Genomic DNA, 12,791 nt, shown 5'->3' on the forward strand with positions numbered 1-12,791 from the left:
CAGTACATCCACATAATTAAACACAAAACTCTGCTGTTTCCCTGGAGGCTCATGATCTAGTGGAAGGACTCAGCAGTGCTGGACAGGATCAGAGTCACGGAGGTGCCTGGTTTTCATAGGCATCTCTTGTGGCTTGGTTTCCCCGTTGACTCCCACAGAGCAGCTGCCTCTGCATGATGCTGATGCCCAACGGCAACAGGGCTCCAAGGAGATGGTTCTCATCTCTCTCAGGTCCCCACTGGACTGCAAACTCACTTCTAGATCTGGGATTATTCTAGGGGCTCCTCACAGATCTTTCTCTGCATATTTTTTCACAATTTGGCAACAGAGTTGAGAGTAGACCCTGGCTTGACCTCTTTCATACTCAGTCCATCTGCTTTATTTCCAGTGAATTTCTAACGCATGTGTTGCATGTCAGTGTCAACGCTCTTAGTCTCTGGACCTGATGCAGCTTCTCCTAGACACTTTCTTCGACTTTTTCTTTTGGGAGATGGGACAGTTTTAGATGACAGAGGGGGAAGGAATGAGGGAGAAGCTAAACATTTATGCTCCAGATCTTTTTCTGAGGTCATAAACTTGCTTTCTCATCTCCTGTTAAGCCTCTCAGCTCATTTTTCGTTTCAGCTCTTATGATGCCCCAAAACAGCACTTTCAAAAGTCACCAATGCCCTTATTTCTGCTAAAGTATATGGCTTTTTTTCAGTTCTCATCTTGCTGGGCCTACTTATAGTATGCCACTTATTGATCAGCAAACTGATATTTGAGTGCCTGGTTGGTCCTTTGGAGTCTATATAAAGATGAATAATTATGACACTTGGCATTTACTGAGCACTTACTAAGCAGCAGGCATTGTGCTGGGCACCTTACATTCATTGCCACTTAATAATGACAGCTAGCATTTCCAGTATGGCCACCGCTGTTCTGAGCACAACCTTATGTGACACATACTATTATTATCTCCCTTTTTCCAGGTGAGGAAACTGAGTTCATAGAGAGGTTAAACAGCTTACTCAAGGACATACAGCTAGTATGTGGTAGGGCTGAGATTTGAACCCAAGCGGCCTAAACTTAGAGTCCATGTTGAAGTCCATGCTTGTCCAAGCACTATGCTCATAAAGTCTTTCTGGGTTTAACCCTGTGCTCTTAACCATTAGGCAACACTGCCTCCCCATGGAAGGGTCAGGAAATGTACAATTACAGTTCAAAGTGTTAGGTGCTAAGATAGTGAAAGGTATTAAAGAACTTCCGCTAATTGTTATGGGAATTTGGGAGTGAGGATTCCAGAAAATACTTAAAATTAGAGCACTTAAATGGAAGCAGGAGTGCTGAAATGGCTGCCCATTTTAATGGAACAAAGTGCGCAAGGTGCTTTACCTGTTTGACCTTCAATCCCCTTTCCTTTTGATACTGTCTTTTATAACAGTTAATAATCAGGATGACCATATAATTTAAAATCCAAACTGAGACATTTTTGAGAGTAAAAGAAGACATTCATAATTATGCTGGGACAACAAGCATAGACCAGGTCTGTCCTGGGCAAATTAGGATGTTTGGTCACTCTGTTAACAATGAGTTTTAACGTTTACTTATGCTTAGTGTTGTCTAATAGCATCTGAAGTTTCATTTTACCTTATATTGTTTATTATTGTGACTGGTGTACAGTTACAATTAGGATTCTTCACTTTTCTGTTATTTGCTATAGAATTCTTATTTGCTATATAATTTCTGCAAACCTGGAATCTGCATTATTTTTAATGTCAAGAGTGGTGGTAGGGGGACTATGATTCTCATCACAGTCCTTTTGCAATCAAGATATTGGGAAAGCCATCTTCCAGGAGGTCCCTACAGGTATTTATTAATTAGGGCTGCATATCATTAAGCATCAGGGGAAAATCAGGTCAGGTCACTGGATGAAACCCCAGAGGACAAACACTAAGGGTTTTTCCTCTCCATCTCTTGAAAATGGACCACTCCACGGCTTGTCATACAATATGAGTTGTTATGGAGTTAGGAGATTCTGAATAAGGAAGGAACTTTGAATGAAGAAATAACATAGAAAAGTGATTGTTCTTCTTATTATTTTTTCTTACCACAGGGAGCCCACAACTAGTAATAGGAGGGGACCATGTACTAGTAATCATCTCAAAGGATAAATGGGCAAGCATCACCTAGTAAAGATGTGTGTGGTGGTGAAGGGCATTACAGCTAAAGGCAAGAGAGGGCAAGGATTAGTTTGGGGAACTATGCAGCACAGTTTTTTGAAAATCAAAAAGATGTGGGATATGGTAAGATATGAAGTTTTGGAAATGCATAGTGACCTGAGCAATAAAGGTCTTGGACACTTTGCTGAAGAGTTTACACTTTATCCTGAAAGAGCTTTGGAGATATCTAAGGCGTAAGAGGTGACAGTTAGGGAAGATGGTATCGATATTAGATTTGTGTTCTAAAAAGATCAATTTTAGAATTGATTGTCAAGAATACAAGGTGGGGAGAGGGGTAAAGAAAGGAAGCAAAGAGACCAATTTAGAGAATATTTCACTGGAACTGGGTGAAAATGGTGAATGCCTGAGCTAAGACAATGACAAGGTAGAGAACAAGGTCAACCTGGGAGAGATATGGCAGTGGATATTGTCAGGCTTGAGTGTGAACAACAGATTACCCTCATATCTCTGGCTTAAGTAGCTAGACTTATAGTGCCACCATTCACCAAGACCATACATTGAGGAGGAGATGATTTCAGGGGAAAACATCTGAATGATCACCCCTTCCCCCACACTGAAATTCTGTACCTCCTTGCCTCACTAATACAATTCTTTGCTGGTTCTCTGACTGTTCTGCTTCTTCTCAGTTCTGTTTAGTGGATTTTCTTCTCTTGCCCAGACAATTCCTGTTAGCAATTCCTTTGGGTTGGACCTTGGCCATCTTCCTCTTCAAACTCCACCTCTTCTTGGCATTTTAAAATCCTGATATTATCTTGATATTATTTATTATCCATACCTGCATTTTCAACTATTACCCTTGGGCTTACAACACTCAAGTTTTTATTTTCAGCTCCAGGGTATCAAGCCAACTGCCTACTCAACATCTCCACGCACATGCCCTACATGTTCAGACTCAGCATGTCCACACCAACTTCTCTTTCCTTCTGATGCCTGCTCCTTACTGTTGCAACCCTTCCCTCTCCCATTCACTCACAGCCAATGGCTCATCCAATCCTGCTAATCCTTAATACAAAAGAACCCCCAATCTCATTTATTATTTTTTTCCTTCATTCCCACTGCAAACATAGATGATAGATATGTATTTCTAAAACACATACATAAGCTTGACACTTTTGTCCTTAGAAAACTTTAATCTCATAACCTATTCCTGATGGAACAAAATCCAAACTCTTTCCAGATTATTTCCCTGTCACATTCATATCACAAAGAGTATGTGTTAGTTTGCTTTCCTAAATGTTGCCTTTTTCTTTACTTTGTCACCTGACAAAATCCTGATCAACTTCCAAGCTCTAGATTCAAAGTCACCTCCTCCCTCTCATCTCAACCAAAAGTAAATTATTTCACTGTTTCCCCATCTCTTCTACAAAACTATGAGCTCCTTAAGAACTGGTACTTGTTTTAGGCATTTTGTGATTCCAGAAGTCTAGCACAGCTTGATAAATATTGAATTGATACATTCCTTATCCTAGCCAGGCAGTCCTGCTTGGAATCTATGGAGGTATCTTTTGTTAGAGGACCATATTTTCTTTCTCCAGGGGTAATTGCTAACACCACCACCACCACCATGACCACTGCCATCATCATCATTATCATCATCATCACCTCCACCTCCACCATCATCACCATATCACCATCACTGTCATCACTACCACCACCATCACTATCATCACTACTACCATTATCATTATCACTATCACTGTCACCACCACCACCATCACCATTATCCTTATCCCCATCACCATCATCATCTTCTTCATCACAACTGTCAACATCACCATAATCACCACTATCACTATCACCATCACCACCATCACCATCATCCTTATCATCACGTCCACCTCCACCACCATAACCATCACCATCACCATCTATCATCTCAGCACTCATGTGCCAAATGATTAAAGGTTTTAATCTTTACCACACTTTTGTGAGACAGACATTTTAATGCCTATTTGATTAACAATACTGAAGTTCAGAAAGGCTAAATAATTTTCCCAAGGTCACAATGCTTGGTGAAGCGTTGAGCTGATATTTAAAGCTGCTAATGCCTGATTCCGAAGTTGGCCTTCTTAAGCCCTGTGTTAAGCATTCCCGTGAGGCACATTTCATGTAGGGACACTTACGAGAAAGGAAGCAAAGGAGTGTCCTGGCTAGTAAATATCATGGCTTAAATGTATATGTACACACAGCAGGACCTGGCAACACCGAAGGGCAAAACATGGCCTCTCAGTGACCTTTGCTCTTCTGCCTTCATATTGTATGTGGCTTCTTCTGCCACCATCCAAAATAAGAGCTCTGCCTGTAGCCCAGCTACTAGGTGTGCGCTGCCTCAGCTATATCCTCACCATAAAGCCATAAGCATGAGCCATCATTATGGGGCAGCTTTTCTTGTCTTTCTGTTCAGTCTTACGACTCACTGAGGGAGGGACCTGAATCAGAATCAACTGAGAAGCTTTTCCAGAATACACATGTCCTCCTCAACCCTCTGAAGTAGTGATCTGGCCCTTGGTTGAGAACCACTAGTTTAGCATATTCGTTCCCAAGGTCTACAATTTCCACTGGAGGTCTTATCATGGAAGCCTCCCAATTTCTTCCTTCAGATAAATGCCCAGATGTGGTTCTTGGGTGCTTGGAATCAACATCAATGGCATGTCCTGCTCTGCCCTGCCTTCTTTCAGTCAGGAGTTCTCAACCAAGGTAGTACCAACCTTAGAAATAAGTAGAGAGGCTGTCATGTATTGGGCATCGCAATGAACAGAAAGGCTAATGGTATTTAGAAAGCAAGGAGGAGGAAAGATAAAGCAACCTACAGTCCATTACAGGGAAACACTGTCCCATCAAAAATGCCAGCAGCACCCTCATTGAGAAGCACACGTCGGAGCCCAGATACTCTTGATTCAAACTCAGAATCAGCCCCTGCAGTGTACAGGCATCCTCTGAGCTCTGCTGCTGCAGTGGTCTGTGTTCCATGGGCTGCTGTCTTTCCCCAGCCTTCAATTCCCTCATATTCCATAAACTATGGAAAAAGAGAGTTTTGTCTTTCAGATATATTCATGTAACACTTAGGTGGCAGGAGAGCATGTCTAATCTCCATTTCCACTTTCCATTTAATCTAATTTAATCCCCCGCCCACCTCACTGAATGTTTCACCTAAAGTATGAGGAGAATGTGGAAGGGAGGAAAAGAGAAGGAGCTACCATTGCCTCTTGGGCACATTTGAAACATCACATCTGACAGTAATTCTAGGTTGGTGAATGCTGTATATCCAAGACATGGCTCAAAACTGACCTTTCTCCAGAAGTCTTATCTCTTTATTCTCTCTCAATGGCTACTTCTTTCTTGCTTATTCAAGCCAAAGCAAATTATAATTATAGGTTTTCAGTAGAAGCTTTTATTGTCCACCCATATCTGGCTTTTCCTTCCATCTAGGCACATGGAGGATTATTCTTCAAGTCTTTTTCCATAGAGTGAGGCTATCTGACCAGTTCTGACCAATGGGCTATGAGTAGAAGGACACACATCACTGCCGGCTGGAGCATTTCATGGACAGCCAGACATCATCTAGCATTCTCGTCCCTTGCAGCCCTGATGGTGGCAGGAGGTATCAGGAAGCAGTCTCCATCAGCCTGGCTCCCAGAACCATCACCATAAGAAGAGCCCTGCTGACTCCTATCAGGCATGTAGTATATGCAGAGAATAAAACTTTGTTGTTTTGTGTGACTGAGATTCAGGGGTTATTTTTTACCACAGCATAACCTGGCCTACCTTGATTGATTCAATGTTCTTTTGCATATTTAGATTTTTTTTTTTTTTTAATCTTTGTGCATAGATCATGAGTCAGAGGGGCTTGGGTTTGAGGCTTAGTTTCACCACTCAGAGTGACCTTGGGTAACCCCTCTAAACCTCGGTCTCCTCATGTGTGAAATAGTAATGATGACTGTACAGACCTTCTGGAGGTTATAAACACTAAACAAGGTCATACAGGCAAAGTGTTTACTATAGTGTCTGGCAGGTAGCAAGGGCTCAGTAAATGTTACTTCTTATTTCTTATTGATCTAAAATTGACTTTACTTGGCCTCTTTCCCAAATCCTCATTGAAGTCTTTAGCTTTGGCTGCCTGGAGTCCTTCTAACACTTTTCTCCATAAAAACCTGATAGCCTGGGACTTCTTTCTGTTTATTTTGCATTCCTTGCACCTCCCATGGCAGGACATTGCTTGCAGTAGGCGTTGTTTTATCCACGCCTGTATTGGAATACACACTTGTGATAAAAACTGAGTACGTCATCTATGCCAAATGAACGGAAGAAATCTGCTGAGTCAAATTGGAGAAATCTAATTAGTTTTTCAGTATGAACCTGACGTGTCTGAAAAACATGTCAACAAATGTTCAAATATTCCCTTTGTCTTTTATTGCAGAGTAATCAGTGGGAGAGGCGAGATCCAGTCTCTTGGCCGCATACCAAACACAGACACACGTTCTAAATTAGCATAGAGCAAATCCCATTTGCATTTATTATTACAGCCAAGTCTCCCTAATTGATCCCAGAATTTGTTTCTGGACCACGAGGAGTCCTTTAGCATTTGGACACAATTACAGGTTATCTTGGGACAGGTGCCTTCCTCCAACGCTCCTTGACACTGAGTTTAACCAGGTCTCCACAGCTAAATAAAGCAGAGGTAGTTACTTGGCTGACCCACACAGAAACACAAAACAAAACAGTTTTGCATATTTATTTTTATTTTTGACCCATATGCCAAACCATCCAGTTTGCAGGCAGTCCTACCAATTATTGCCTGGCCTGAAAGGCCCTCTCCAAATGTGGAACTTAATTGGAGGAGCATTTAAAACCAAGCATTAAGTCCACCTCAGTACAAAAATAATAATAATAAAAGAAATTCCTGGTCCCAATAACTACTTTTCTGATGCCCTTTAAAATTATTATTTTAAAAGATAGTGTGGCAATTCCTCAAAGACCTAAAGACAAAAATATCATTCGACCCACCAATCCCATTACTGGGTATATACCCAAAATAATATAAATTGTTCTATTATAAAGACACATGTATGCATATGTTCACTGCAGCATTATTCACAATAGCAAAGGCATGAAATCAACCTAAATGTCCATTAATGATAGACAGGACAAAGAAAATGTGGTACATATACACCATGGCATTTTATGCAGCTATAAAGAAGGAGATGATGTCCTTTGCAGGAACAAAGATGGAGCCGGAGGCCATTATCCTTAGAAAACTAATGCATGAACATAAAACCAAATACCACATGTTCTCACTTATAAGTGGGTGCTAAACGATGAGAACACAGGGACACACAGAGGTGGGGCCTATCGGAGGGTGGAAGGTGAAAGGAGGGAGAAGTTCAGTAAAAATAACTAATGGGTACTAGGTTTAATACCTGGGTGATGAAATAATCTGTACAACAAAACTGCATGACATATTCTTATGTAATTTCTTTTTAAAAAATCTTTTAAGTTCAGGGTACATATGCAGAATGTGCAGGTTTGTATGCACCCCTGAACTTAAAAGTTGAGAAAAAGAAATTAGAGTATGACATGAGAAAAGAGGAGATAAAGTTGTTATTTGCAGATTATATGACTATATGTCCAGAAAACCCAAGAGAATCAACTAGGAAATTATTTGAAACAGTAAAATAATTCACAACAAAATCAACACAGATAGTTGTACTCTTTATATGTCCAAGAGAAAATAAGTTAAAAGTTAAAATGGAAGAAAATTTCCCATTACAATAACCAAAATGATCAAATACTTAGGAATGAAATTAACAATAAATATACAAGGTTTATATGAATTAAAATCCAAAAGCATATAAAATATCTTGTAGCATCTTCAAGGTGCCTTCTATTGAACTCTTTGCTTTCCTTATTCAGAGTCAATTTTGCAGACACTAAGCCATCTTCCAATGTATTTCTGAAAATAAGCTACATCTGTGTGTTTTAGCATATTTACAGACTTCATTTCCTTTTTCCATCAGATTCAGTCTGAACAAATTACTAATTTATCATAATCAAATGTCCTGAACACACCTTAAAGTCTGACTCATTAAATAACCCTCCAGATCTCTGGAGCATTTCTCTGGATTGCAGGTAGTTGGAGTTCCTGATACTTTCCATCAACTACAGCTGATTTAACAGCAGAGCAGTAGCTCCTCAGTTAAGTAACCTTAATCACCTTATGCACCATGATTTACTGAAACTCTGATGCAGGGATTTTGCATTCCTGGAATCTACCCAGTTCCTCTAGTTGTATTGCCATGTGCTTCTCATTATGGCCCAATTGTACAGAGAAGATGAGTGGAAAGAGCTGGTCTGGGAGTCAAGGGCAGATACTGTCCTGGCTCTGTCGTGATCTAATCCTAGGTCCTTGAGCAAGTCACTTAACCCAGTGGACCGAACAAAGGTTTTCTTATCTTCAAATTAGGGACAGTTGTGCTTGCTCTACCTAACAAACAAGGTTGTCTTTGGGACCCTTGTGAGAGAACATGAGTCTGCAAGACTCACACAAGTTCCCAATCCAGTATTTCTTTTGTAAGTTAGTAGTTGGGAACTCAGAAGACATTTTCCCAGAAAAAAGCCAATACTATACCTGGTGGTGAAGTTTCCAGTCTAATGCTACAAAAATCTGTCTGATGATCCTGTCCCTGGAGTACAACATATAATAGTGGTCTTGCAAATCAGCACCACCAGGGCATCAACCAGTTGTGGGTGCTGTGGTTGGAACTCTGGGGGAGTGGCAACACGGAGTCCCTTTGTACAGTGGAAGAAAGAGAAAACTGGTGCCCAAGAGAAGGGAAGTGGCAGGCGGAGTCCGAGGTCTTATGGGGAAGGAGCACACGGTGAGCCTGTGGGGGGCCTTTAGACACATATGGATTTATTAGGTGCAGAAAATGAATGACAGGCAGTGGCTTTGGAAAGCCCTATAAATAAAGCTGCTCAGCGTTTACTCCTGCCTTCCAGCCCACTATCTCCACTTCTGCTCTCTTTCCCACATTCTATTTTTGAAGTCTTCAGGGCACACATAACATAGCCAGCCACTTGAGATTCATGATGCAGAATCCACTTTCTCCATTCAAGTGACTAAATAGCTCCATGTAAAATAGGCCAATACGTAATACATAAACATACATGTAATAACAGAGGGTCGGGGGGTGCTGTGAGAGAGGGAAGGTACAGTTATGTCTGTGGGTTGGTCAAATGGGTGCATTCATCTTGGAAGATCCCCCGGAAGACTTAAAAGAGGCTAGCTGCGTCTTTGCTTTTTGTTGAACAGAGCCTTCCAAATCTAACTTTTCAAATCCCTGATTGAATTCCCAGCAATCTACTTTTCCTGACTATAACCAGAAAAGCATGTTTAAATGAACATGAAATTCCATCAGTATAAAGCCTTGCGCAGCCCAGTCCATCAGCCCCATCGCCAAAGCCACTAATAATGCCCTATTGTGTTACTGTGGTATTTTCTAGGTTATCATTATGAAGTCTTTGCTCCTGGTTGAGAAAACATGACGTTCCATTAAATGTATAATCTGGGTTCCCTCCAGGCCAGAGACGCAGCTTGCTTAAAGCTGAAATGGGCTGAGATTTAATGTCATGGAAAAGAGAACCAGTTGTAGGGGAAAAGGAGTTGCAGGGACTGGGAGAAGAATGGTGGATTCAGTTCCCCATGACCCCTTGGTTTCAGACTGTAGACAGTGTCTTGCTAGCCAGAGGATCTAAGAAGCCCAAGGAAAAATGAGTCAGCATTTTTTCACTTTCCACTCTGGCTGTGGTTGGGTGCTGGACAGCACTGTGTGAGGAGGTTCTTTCTAGGACAGAAGATCATGTCTTTGGCGACCACCCAGGGGTCTGTTTGCCACCACTGCCTTTTGGCCCATCCCCCAGCTCTGGGCTCATCAATCTCATAAACTAGCCTGAATCGAGATGGTAAGCTGTTGGTGTGTGCACTATTGCACCAAGTTCTAGCAAGTTTTTCATTCAGCACAAAAATATCCTTCTCTTCCAGCAATAGAACAGCTAAAGGAAGTCAGAGGAATCCTCCTGAATGTCTGTAAAGGTCTCCCCACCATTTCTTTTCCTGGAGCATTTTTAGGTCCCCAGGGTGCTTCAAAGAATCCTGTGGTGCACTTAGACATTTACTCCAGGATTAATATAAAAGCAGCAGCATTCTTTATAATAGCAAGGGGCTTGGAAGTCAGCACGCTGCTTAGACTTGATGTGATTTTTTAAACCAATTCAAAATAACTTATTCTTGTTGAATATAAAAGTAATATATGTTCATTACAGAAAAATTAAGAAAAACATGTAAACAAAATTTAAAATTCTACCTGCTAGAGACAAATAGTACTGTCATATTGGTAAATAGAGACATACACATGTATGTGTTTAACTTTTTAAACAGGTGGAATCATAACACGGATGACGTCTTGTAATTGCATTTTCATCTAAAAGTATATAGTATATTAAGAATTACATATTTCTCCTAAAATAGCTTACAAGCTTGTATAACATGCAATGCAGGTTCAATACTATGCATATATCGTATCTTAGTAAATCCCCTGCTGTTAGACACATGTAATCCTCAGCTTTTTATTATAAACAGCACCTCCATAAACATACATGTAGGTACTTCTTTGTGATTATTTGGATTTTTTTCTTTAGGACATGTAATTGCTGGATGGAAAGGTAGACCCCTCATTTTTTAAAAGCATTTGATACATGTTGCCAAATTATCTTCTTGTCTGCTATACACTATGGTAGCCACATGTGGCTATTAAAGTTCAAATTAGTTAAACTTATATAAAATTAAAAATTCACTTCCTTAATCGCATTAGCTACATTTCAAGTGCTCGAGTCACATGTGGCTAGTAGCTACTGTATTGAACTGCACAGATATAGAACTTTTCCATCAACCTAGAAAGTTCTACTGGACAGCGCAAGTCTAGAAAGACTGTACCAATTTACATTTTCCCTAGTAAGATATGACACTGCCTACCTCCCACAAATTGGCCAATACTGAATATTGTAATTTTTTAAAAGTTTTTGTCAACCTAACAAAAATTATATATTTTTTTTCATTTCTTTGATTAATAATGACCTTTTTGGTTCATTTATTGACTCATATTTTTTTCTCTTGTGAATTATGCATTTAGGCTATTTCCTATTGGGATTTTGCTTTTATTGCTTTTTATATGTGAAAATCAATCTTAAGAGAGTGATTTATGTGGCAATAGTTATTGCAACTTCTTATGTTTTTCATGGCTTATTTTTCATTTATAGAAGTTTAATTTTTAATATATTCAAATCTCTCTTTGTTTTCCTTTATGGTTTCTTCCTTGTCATGTTTTAAAAGCTCTAAACCTAAGATTACAGTAATATTCATCTAAATTATCTTCTAGTTCTTTGATCATTTCATTCTAAATATTTAGATTTTCAATCTTTCTGAAATTTATTTTTGCATATGGTTTGTAAAGTATAAATCTAACCTTTTTCTTTCTCCATGTTATCAATCACTTGTCCAGGAACCATTTTATAAAAAAAATTAATGAATCATTACATACTGATTTGAAATTCCACTAAATGTTTACATGTACTTGGATCTACACGTATTTGTCTTTTTAGATTTTCCACTCTATCCACCTATTCTTTGGCCTTTACCATCCTGTTTTTATGAATTTACATTATAATACATTTTAATATTTGGAGAGAGAGTATGGCTTCATTATTCTTTTCTGAAAATGTTTCAGCTCTACCGGTTTTTTTTTTTTTTTTTTTTTTTTGCTAAGATAAGCCTAGAATCATTTTGTTAAATTCTTATCATCAAACTCTTTCAGAACTTTGACTGAAAAGTTGAATTCAATTTCTAAATTAATTTGGGGAAAACTGGTTATCTCTACAGTATCCATATCTCTCTAGTATCTCTACAGTTATCCATTCAGAGACATGCGGATTCTGTCCCCCGCTCTTTTTTTTCAGATTTTCCTGAATATCATTCCGAATTGGCTTTTTAAAAAAGCACGAAGGAGGAGCACCTCCGACTGTTTTCAGACACTGTCTCTGAGTCTGTGAGCTGGTCCTCCCAGCCACTAGAAGTAACAAAAGAAATTCCATTCCTTAGTACTGGAGCATATTTTCAGTATCCACCTTCTCATAAATCTGCAGAAAAGAAATCTCACTTTTCATCCAAAGAATCTGGAGTTCAAAACAGCCTTTACGGAAAAATCAAACTCCAGGGGCAACTGCAAAGCACATTTGGTGTCCAGCTAGCCAGCTTATTTTGCAGGACTCTTTTTCCAACTCCTAAATACTTTCCAGTCTGTGAAATCCATCTCCCTACCACTGTAACAGCAAAGCGCCTCTCCTGGCACTGGAGAGCTCACTCAGTTTTAATGAGCACGGATCTTCTGTGAGGGGCTTTTTATCGTTGAAGCTGGTTTTCAGCAGATAGCATGAAGCTTCCTTGGGTAACTGTGGCTTGGCAGACTTACGGGGATTTGGGAAGTGCTTCATTGGTCAGAATTCAGCTCTCCCTTCCTA

The 12,791-nt window shown here is 39.8% G+C and overlaps 1 protein-coding gene and 1 long non-coding RNA gene across 2 annotated transcripts in view; one reads left to right on the plus strand and one right to left on the minus strand.

Moving 5' to 3' along the window:
• Positions 1-5,856, plus strand: part of LOC144333758 (uncharacterized) — a 63,267-nt gene extending 57,411 nt beyond the window's left edge. Inside the window, exon 3 of the long non-coding RNA XR_013402751.1 lies at positions 5,652-5,856. This is a non-coding gene — a long non-coding RNA (uncharacterized LOC144333758). The remainder of the gene's footprint in view (positions 1-5,651) is intronic.
• ANTXR1 (ANTXR cell adhesion molecule 1) overlaps positions 1-12,791 on the minus strand; it is a 238,567-nt gene that overhangs the window by 224,430 nt on the left and 1,346 nt on the right. The window lies entirely within an intron of this gene.

This window comes from Macaca mulatta, chromosome 13 (genome assembly GCF_049350105.2).
Source record: "Macaca mulatta isolate MMU2019108-1 chromosome 13, T2T-MMU8v2.0, whole genome shotgun sequence".
Lineage (NCBI taxonomy): Eukaryota > Metazoa > Chordata > Mammalia > Primates > Cercopithecidae > Macaca > Macaca mulatta.